Genomic DNA, 9,789 nt, shown 5'->3' with positions numbered 1-9,789 from the left:
GATCATAGCTCACTGCAGCCTCAAACTCCTGGGCTCAAGCAACCCTGGTGGCGTGTGCCACTATGCCTGGCTAATTTTCTTTTTTGTAGAGATGGGGGTCTCACTGTGTTGCCCAGGCTGGTCTTGTGCTCCCGGTCTTAAGTGATCCTCCACCTCAGCCTCTTGGGTCGCTGGGATGACAGGCATGAGCCACGGTGCCTGGCCTTCCTTCCTTTTTAAGGGTGAATAATATTCCATTGTATGTGAATTGTGTGGATGGTTTTGAATGGCTCTGGGGGGCTCTGTGGTTGTCTCAGTGATTATGGGGTGGATGGACACAACTGGAATGGAGCATGCTCCGGTTTAGGAGGCACTGGGGGACTCACCTACTCTCCACCCATCACCAGGGGTCCCAAGGCCTGAAATGCCATCCTCTTGGGCTCTGTACTTCCTTCGTGTGCTCTGGGCCCTTTGCCCCATGGAGACCTCTCCCAAGGATGCAGGAGCAGAGCCAGCCCTTCCATATCTTCCAGCATCTCTGCCGCGTAAACAGAAAGCTAGACATTGGAGAGCTGGTGAGAGTTGAAGGAATCATGAACCTAAAGGGAGAGAAATGGGACCTTTTTCCTTCCTTCCCTGGAACCCCCCTCACACAAAGATGGGCTCCCCACCACTCTGTGCCAACCATGGGGCTCCAGGGGACTCCCTGATGGAGATGGGGGTACCTGCAAGGAAAGGGGTGGTGTTTCATTGCCCATTGGGATGTCTTCTCATACAAGAGACTAGCCGGGCTGCCCGCTGTGTCATTGGAGCTGGTTGAGCAAGAAAAAAGAACGAGACAGAGATGGCTGGGCAGAGAGGGGCTGAGCACGGCGCCTGCACACGCGTCTTGCATGGGGATGACGTGTTTACTCCCTCTGGGCCAGCTGCACCCCCAGAGGCTTGCTGGGTGGGCCGCCTTGCCGATGCCATGGCCAGGGGCCTGCTGGCAAGGTGAGGGGCCCCATGGAAGGTAGTTGGCGGAGGGTATGGGGGGCAGCAGGAATCTCTCTCCTTCTCCAGGAACCCAGTGGCAGGTAAGCGCTGCAGGGGCTGCTGAGAGCCGCACCTCCCAGGAGCACCAGTTAAGTCTGAAGTCCTTCGCTCTTGCCCGTTTTTCTCCTACCAGCCGATATTCCAGAGGGAAAGCGAGACCCAGGGTGGGAGGGGTAGTGAGGCCTTGACCCCTTCCTCAGGGCCATAGGCCCAACCCTGGCTGGGCAGAAGCGCATTCACTAAGGTCTGTTTAATAAATTCTCCTGGACCTGGCGTTTTGATGTGGGACACCAGCCAGGAAGGGATGGGAGCTGTTGGGGTGTCTCAGGGATGGAAAATAAAGGTTGGACAAGGGACGGTGGGAGGCAGTAATTGGGAAAAAAGTCATTTTGTGTTCACACTTGGGCCAAATAATAGTGTAAAACTAAAAGTACAGGAGAGCTCTGTACTTTTAGTTTTAAGTGGGGGGCAAAAACCTTGGGGCCCAGAGGTGGGGAGGGGAAGGGGTGTCCATCCCAAATGCCACAGCCAGGGCCTGGGGTGGCAGTGGAGCGGAGGTGAGTCTGAAGCTCGTGTCCTGGCAAAGGAGGGCAGCCCAGAGTGAGAAACTGGGTACAGACATGCACGTGTGATGACGGGAGCAGAGATGGGAGGACCCATCGGCACAGTGGGAAGGTAGGAAGAACTCACAGACGAGCCAGGGGCAGTGGAAGGAACAGGACTGGAGGCGAGAGGAAATAACCAGGGGAAGTAAACTGCTCCACACAGGGGGAAATGGAGGGGATAACCCCAAGTATTTCAGCCATTACACAAAGAGAGGCTGTCGGGATATTGTCTGAAAACCAGCCCTAGCTATGCAGGATTGACGGGATACATGCGGAACAGTAAGGTCGAGAAGGGCTGGGGACGGTCCGTGTGGACAGACAAGACACAAATGTGATGTGCCAGCAGTGTGAGCCGCAGACAGGCGGACCTTCAGCTTAGAACACGTGATGATGAAAAGCAAAACTTATAAAGGAAAAAAGTCATAGACCCGTATGGACTACGCAAAATGTTGGTTAAATACACAAAGCCAAAGTTACTAGATTTGTAAGGAGAGCTTGATCCAAATACAGTTACAGTGGGAGATTTCAATACACAGCTCTCAAGCCAACCAACAAAAAGGAATGATATCAAAGAATAACCAATACATTTGATTTAATAGGTGGAGATTTTTTTTCCATGTGTGTAAAGTATAGTTGTTAAAACAACAGAAACAGAGTAAAGAGGCTGTGGCTCCCGGGGGGCAGTGCTGGAGCATGGCCCTGCATACTTAGACCTGGGGAGAAAGGGCTGTATGCTCCAGCAGGTCTAGGGTTGGCAGGCAGGGAGGTGGGTTCTCATGTGTTGGCCCTCATTGCAAAGAATGGAGATCTGGTGGGGCTGATGGTGGGCTGGAGAAAGCCTGATCAAGATGCAGCTGTGGCCTCAGTCCCCTCCTCCAAGTCCCCCACCTCTGACTGCAGGTCATCTGCAAAGAGAGCCCCGGCTCAGCACAAGACACGTCCCAGGTTGCCCAAGGCGGTCAAAGCACGTGGCCAGCTCGTTGTCATCCAGCCCACTGCGCATGATGTGGTGCTCCAGCAGGAGGGCCAGGCACAGGAACAGCATAAATGGGTTCCCCCGCCAGACTCCTGGGGTGGGGGCAGCCCCGTTGGTGGTGTGGGTGGCAGGGACTTCCCAGGATCTTTCTGGGAGCCTATCTCTCGCATCAAGGGGGAGCCTACAGCCATGTTACCAGTGGCAGACGCCTCCTGGTTGGATGGTGGAGATGAGGAAGATGGGGAATCAGGGTGGGAAAAGGAGGAGAGCAGTGGGTGTGGGAAGTTTGGCAAAGGCTTGTAGAGGGACTTGGAGCTAATAAGGGCGGTTGGGTGGGGCAGCTAGACCAGAGGGTCCCTCCTGAAGCCCATGTTATCCATGAGGCCATCCAGGATGGCTTGTCTCAGGTGACACCCCCTGCTACCAGGCCTCTGGCTGGCTGTGGCCAGGTGGTCAATGGCATCTTCAAAGGTACTACCTCCTCCACTGGCAGGCCTCAGCATGTGCCTGTCGCACGGACCGCCCCCTGTGGCCACCAAAACCAGTGTCTGCCACTTGGCTAGGGGACCCAACCTGTTCTCCCTCATGTTCAGGAGGATCAGGGGGCAGTGAACTTCAGGTGACCTCACGCATGCGGAAGGCATCTTCCAAGGCAAACTCTCGCTTGAGCTCCAGCAGCAAATTCAGAGGAAAAGCAGACTTTCGTTCCTTCTGTGTTATAATAGGAAAACAAAAATAAAAGGACCTATATAGTTTAAGCACCAAAAGAAACTAGGAATTGATTAAAACAGAAATCAATGAGCTAGGAAACCAACACGCATCCCATTCATACTTTATTAGAATGGATGAGCGACCCCACGCATCTACGCATGCGCAATGGGCTGGACGGCAACGCGGTCTCTGCAAGCGCTGATGAAACAGACCTGAGCACATCGTGACTTGCAGTTTCCCTGGTAAGGGGGATGGGGGCAGCAGACACGTTCAAGACTAGAAATGAGAACAGAATTTGGAGAAAACTGTATTCCACACTCTGGCAATACGTTTGCAAACGTGGGGGACCGACTCCCCAGGATATGAGTCTCCTCAAGGGGACGCTGGGTCAGATTCTCGGGTGAAACCTGGCTCGATCACTCACTAGCTGTGTGACCTTATGCAAATCACTTAACCCCTGTGTGCTTCAGTTCATCATCTATCAGATGGAAATAGTGATAGTTCCTGCCTCTTGGGTACTTGTGAGAACTAAAGGGTTCGTAAGTGCTCAGACCTGGCACACAGCAAAGGATCAGGAAGGGGTGGAGTTGTTATTAAACGGTGTCGGCACACAGGCTGTGCATCTGCAAGAAAATACAATGTGCGGGCTGGGTATGGTGGCTCACGCCTGTAATCCCAGCACTTTGGGAGGCGGGTAGATCACGAGGTCAGGAGTTCAAGACTAGCTTGGCCAAGATTGTGAAACCCCGTCTCTACTAAAAATACAAAAATTGGCCGGGCATGGTGTTGGGTGCCTGTAATCCCAGATACTCAGGAGGCTGAGGCAGAGAATTGCTTGAACCTGGGAGGCAGAGGTTGCAGAGCAAGACTCTCTCTCAAAAAATATATATAAAGAAAAAAGAAAATCAATGTGCATTTTCATTTGCATTTGTAAAATCAGCTCTTGATGGATTCAAAGTAAATAATAAAACAATGAAAATCTTAACAGAAAATTAGGAATTAATCCTGGGGCAAGGAAACCCTCCTAATCTAAACTAAACAAGAGAGTTCCATTTAGCTTTATAAAAAACTTTTATATAACAAAAGATACCATAAATAAAGTCTGTGGACAAATGATAGATTCAGGAAAATACTAGTGATACAGATGGCTGTAATATGCAAAGAGCTCCTAGATACTGACAAGGAAAACACAAACGCCTTCCAAGAAATGGGCAAATGCCAATGGCCATTGCATGGTGAGGAATGCCACCAGACAGCAGGGAAACGGCAGAGTGCCGCACACCGCCAGGCCAGCTGGAACTACAGCAGCCCCTTAGGGCCACCTTGGTGGACAGTCACCGGCAACACCTGTGAAGACTGACAAAGCCAGCATCCCCGGGATCTAACACACAGAAATACACACACCAGGACATGCAAAGTGGCCCATGCAGCGTTGATCCAAAGTGGAAGGCAAAGTGGTCTCCCATCCACAGGCAACACTGTGGTTACTTGCACATTCAACATGCTTGCCACTGCTTTCCCACGGCCACCAGGAGGAACGGACTGCGGCTCCCGGTCGCCCTGGAGGGAGTAGGGTCAGAAGATGCAGAAGAGGGTGCATGATGGGGCTCTGCTTTTAAAATGCTGACAGCTCCCAATGTGTCACGTACATTTGTGTGTGTGTTAAATAAGCACTGAGGAAAACTTAGGGAAAATATTGTGGATTACTGATGAGACACTCATATTGAGAAAGGGGCAAACCAAGTACACACAAAAGAAAATGTCTGAGCTAAACAATGTGTATTATGTTTGTAAAATTACATTTGTGTGATTATTGTGAAGAAATAACACTTAATTTTTGTTTGCATTTTTCGAGTAAACATTGTATTTCCTGTGTGATGAGGGTGCATTCAATGTCTGTTTAGATCCAGGATGGGGTTTCCCAGGCCCCAAGAGACTGGCAGTACCAACCCAAGCGTGCCCTGGCATGTCCTCCTGGCGTGCCCGCTGGGTCCCTTCCAGGACGGCTGGGGCGTGGGCTGGTCTGTAGAGGCTCTGCAGCTGGGGCTGCAGCCAGGCGGTGACTCAGGCAGGTTCCGCCTGGGCTGGGAGCGCCGGGCATTCCTGCTGTGAGGCTGCCTGTGCCTAACTCACCATGACTTGCACTTTGCTGCCATCTTGCCTGGAGGGCTGACTTAGCCAGGATGGTCCTAGTACCCACTTCCCCTCCCGCCAGCACTCATGCCTCTGCCCCGCTAAGATGCCCTCGGCAGAGGCTTCCTGGGAGCCAGGGCCTGGACCTGGGAGCCACAGCTTCCTGGGAGCGGAAAAGTCCAAGGGAGATGGGGTGAGGACTGGGGGCCTCTGCCGCATCTTAGGGGAGGCTCCCCCTTGCTCGCACTCACCTCCCGAGGCTGCAAACCTGCAGCTTCTCTGACCCAAGGCACTATGACTAGCGGCAGATAAAGAGATGAAGAAGCCCCAGAAATCCTTTCCTGCGAGTCCCCAGGAGGTGCGGACACAGTGGGGGAAAGTGTCCCGGGCACAGCCAGTTCAGCTGACTTCGTGCCTCTCCAAAGAGGGGCTCTGTAACAGTAGCTGACTGACTGCCCTTGGCTGGGCACGGTGACTGGATTACAGCTCTCTGTGGCCTTCAACTCCTGGGCTCAAGAGATCCTCCCACCTCAGCTTTCCCGAGTAGCTGGGACTACAGGTGCGCGCCACCATGCCCAGAGGAGTTTCACATTTTTTGTAGAGATAGAGTCTTGCTTGGTCACCCAGGCTGGTCTCGAACTCCTGACCTCAGGTGATCTGCCTGCCTCGTCCTCCCAAAGTGCTGGGATTACAGGTGTGAGCCACCGTGCCTGGCTGAACACTAAGTCGTACTCCTTCTATCTAAGTATATATTTGTACCCATTAAGCAAGCTCCCTTCCTTCCCCCACCTCCCCACCGTTCCCAGCCCTGATAACTACCAATTTATTCTCTATCTTCATGAGATTCACTTGTTTGGCTCACACACGTGAGGGAGAACACGTGGTATTTGTCTTCCTGAGGCATAACGCTTTTAACCAATGGGGAGATCCCTGAGACCCGCTGTCTAATTTTCTCCTTTCTACTCTTCTTTTTTTTTTTTTCCTGAAACAGGGTCTACCACTCTGTCCCCCAGGCTGGAGTGCACTGGCACGATTACAGCTCACTGAAGCCTTGACCTCCTGGGCTCAAGCAATCCTCCCACCTCAGTCTCACAAGTAACTGGGTGCATGCCACCATGCCCAGCTAATTTTTTTTTTTTTTTTTTTTTTTTGAGATGGAGCCTCGCTCTGCCCTCGTCCAGGTTGGAGTGCAGTGGCGGGATCTCGGCTCACAGCAATCTCCGCCTCCCAGGTTCAAGTGATTCTCCTGCCTCAGCCTCCTGAGTAGCTGGGATTACAGGCATGCGCCACCATGGCCAGCTAATTTTTGTATTTTAGTAGAGATGGGTTTTTGCCATGTTGTCCAGGCTGGTCTCGAATTCCTGACCTCAAGTGATCCACCCGCCTTAGCCTCCCAAAGTGCCAGGATTGCAGGCGTGAGCCACAGCGCCCAGCCGCCCGGCTAATTTTTTATTTTTTGTAGAGATGGGTCTCTCTATGATGCCCAGGCTCCTTCTACTCATATAAAGGAAGTGGTTTCCCCTCCCAAAAACTATTTCTAATCTAAACGTTCCTTGAAATTTAAGCAAACTCGCTTTTCATTCATTCATTCATTCAACGCTTTTTTTTGCTAGCTTTGGGTGAATTTGCTGAAAATCGTCTTGCTAAATGATTGCTTTTCTGTCCAAGAGATGGTTTGGCATAGTGGACTGCTTCCATATCTTAGGAGGTCTCCCTTGCGCCAGGATATGGTACTGAACAAAAGTTGAGATCTCTGCCTTTGTGGACATTCCAGTCCATGGAGGGGGGACAAGGAGAGAAGAAAAACAATCAACACATAGTCACATAAGCAAAGATATGCTCGCAGGTTGTGACAGGTTCCTGGAAGCAAGGAAGGTTTTATTTGGGGGGTGGGAGAGGTCAGGGAAGCTGAGATCTGAACATGGATAAGAGTCTGGTGCAGAGTGGAAGATAAAGTGTCCCAAGGAGCAAGAACAGCATGTGCAAAGGCCCTGTGGTAGGAAATTGCCTGGGTCAGTGAAGGAATGCCAGTGGACTGCAGTGCAGTGAGAATGGTGGGAAGTGGTGCGAAGTGAGGCCGGTGAGGCAACCAGGAGCCAGGCCCCTCAGGGGTTCACAGGCAGTGGGAGAAAGCTTCCCGACAGCAAGGGGGCGCCACCCAAGGATGTGAATCAGGGGAGAGACATGCTCAGGTCCTCATCGTCCGCACGTCTCTCTGGCAGCCACTTGGGAGAAGGCAGCTGAGCCTGGACTCAAGGAGAGTAGGCAGAGGGCAAAAACAGTGGCCTGGGAGAGAGAGAGAGAGTGACAGCCCAGGCAAGGATGAGGCATCAGGGATGGAATTATTAGGACTTGCAAAGATTAAATCATGCTTGCAATCCTAGCACTTTGGGAGGCTGAGGCGGGAAGATCAACTGAGCCCAGGAGTTTGAGACCAGCCTGGGCAACATAATGAGACCCATCTCTACAAAAAATTTTAAAATTAGCCAGGCATGGTGGCACGTTCCTGTAGTCACAAGGTGGGAGGATCGCTTGAGCACTGGAATTCAAAGTCGCAGTGAGCCATGATGGCACCACTGCACTCTAGCCTGGGCAACAGAGCAACACCCTGTCTCAAAAAAAAAAAAAAAAAAAAAAAATCCGAAAAGCAAGTATCTGTAAGTTTCTATCACAACCCACACTTTTGCCACTACTGAAACTATAACCAAAACCCAAACACGCAAACAAGGATTTTGTTCTTTGTAGATTTGAACTGCTTCTAGGCTCCTTGCTCTGACGCTCCCACCGCTACTGCTGCCACTTTCGACGACACCCACGCCACCTAACCTTTCCAAGATGCCCTCAGCCCGCCAGGCACTGTTCTGGTCACTTGGTGTACTCACTGCTACGTTGCTGGCTTTTGCTAGTTGATTCCATGGTTCTCCCAGGGGAGGGCCGCTGCCATGATGAGCCAGCTCCGAATGGCCTTCGGCCTTGCATTCTGCCTTCTACTCAGGATCCAAATTCCCAGGGGAGTTGGGGAGGCCTCATGGGAAGCCCACCCCAACCCATGGCTGGCCTGGAGCAGGCACCTGGCTGGCCATCTCACCAAGCAGGAAGGGTTTGCCTTCAAAGATAATCAGCTGCTGCCACCAGAAAAGGGGAGAGGCTGGCACCGGCCTGGGCCCCGCCTGTTCTTCCCCCTCTCAGGAGGCAGCCCACTTTGCACCTACCACCCAGTCCAGGCCCCCCCACCAGGTGCGAGGTCCTGCAGATGCTTCCTTCTGCTGTTTCTGGAATGTTTCCCATTCTTATTTGGGGGTCTCGTCATTTCTTGCCTGCATTGCTGGAAGCTGCGGCTTTTGGGTTAGACCTGTCTCACACTGTGCCCTGTCCAAGGGGTTCTCTAAACCAAAAAATAACAGACATTTGTCTGTCTGATAAGCTCCTCAGTGCCCCGCACCCCCACAGCCGGCCTGGACTACAGGCCTCTGTGAGCCTCCACCCCAGGAGTGTCATTCACCTCCACACCTCCTGCTGGCAACAGTGGACACATCGCACCTTCTCGTGACATAGTGTTCCCTGCCTCTGTGCCTTTCTTCTGCTCTTCCAGCCCCCTTGCTGTTCCTTGCCCAAATGCTTCTCACTCAGCTCAGATGATGACCCCTCCCACGGACTCTCACCCCAGCCCCTCTAGCATCCTCTGACTACCTGGTCCTTACCGTGTTCACATGATTTTGAAATTTCCTGTTTATTCTGTCAGTCAATAAAGATTTATTGAGCATCTACTATAGATGCTGTATGGAGATCACAGCAGTGAATGAACCAAATTCTAGCAGCCAGGAGTTAAGGGACAGGTAGCAAACAAGATATAAATGCTCCAGAGAAAAAATAATGGAGGAAGAGGACAGCATTGTGCTATTTTCCACAGCACATTGGCGGAGAGCTGCGTGGGTGGATGGAGGGGAAATGGGCTCCAGGTGGAGGGAAGCAGGGGGGCCAGAGCACGTCCTCAGGACTTGTAGGCCATGACGGGGACCTTGTGTTTGCCTCGAATGAAATGGGAAGCAGGGACCCCATGCTGGTAAGCAGCCTGTGGGCAGGTGAGGGTGGCGGGAAGTGCCTGGTGAGAGGGGCCGAGAGTCTGTTCCACACCTGCCTCCTCCCCACAGCGTGGTGCAGAGCAGGAGCCCAGCGAACATTGATCAGAGGGCGTGGGAAGGGCTTTTCCAGACTCCTTCCTTCCCAAGCGTCTCTGGTTTTCGGTGACCACACAGAGTTCTCACCCTCCTTGGCCCTCTTCTCAGCTATTCAACGAGAGGGCAGATTTATGGATTGGAGACGCCCATCAAAAGCTCCCAGCCAGCCGGG

At 52.4% G+C, this 9,789-nt stretch overlaps 1 pseudogene; it reads right to left on the bottom strand.

Annotated features, from left to right (window-relative positions):
• Positions 1 to 2,462: 2,462 nt before the first annotated feature.
• LOC105552561 lies at positions 2,463 to 5,658 on the bottom strand (annotated as a pseudogene).
• Positions 5,659 to 9,789: the final 4,131 nt, after the last annotated feature.

The sequence above is a fragment of the Mandrillus leucophaeus genome, unplaced genomic scaffold, assembly GCF_000951045.1.
Source record: "Mandrillus leucophaeus isolate KB7577 unplaced genomic scaffold, Mleu.le_1.0 Scaffold564, whole genome shotgun sequence".
Classification (NCBI taxonomy): Eukaryota; Metazoa; Chordata; class Mammalia; order Primates; family Cercopithecidae; genus Mandrillus; species Mandrillus leucophaeus.
Note: the sequence above shows the minus strand (reverse complement) of the source record. Positions and strands in the feature narration are given on the sequence as shown.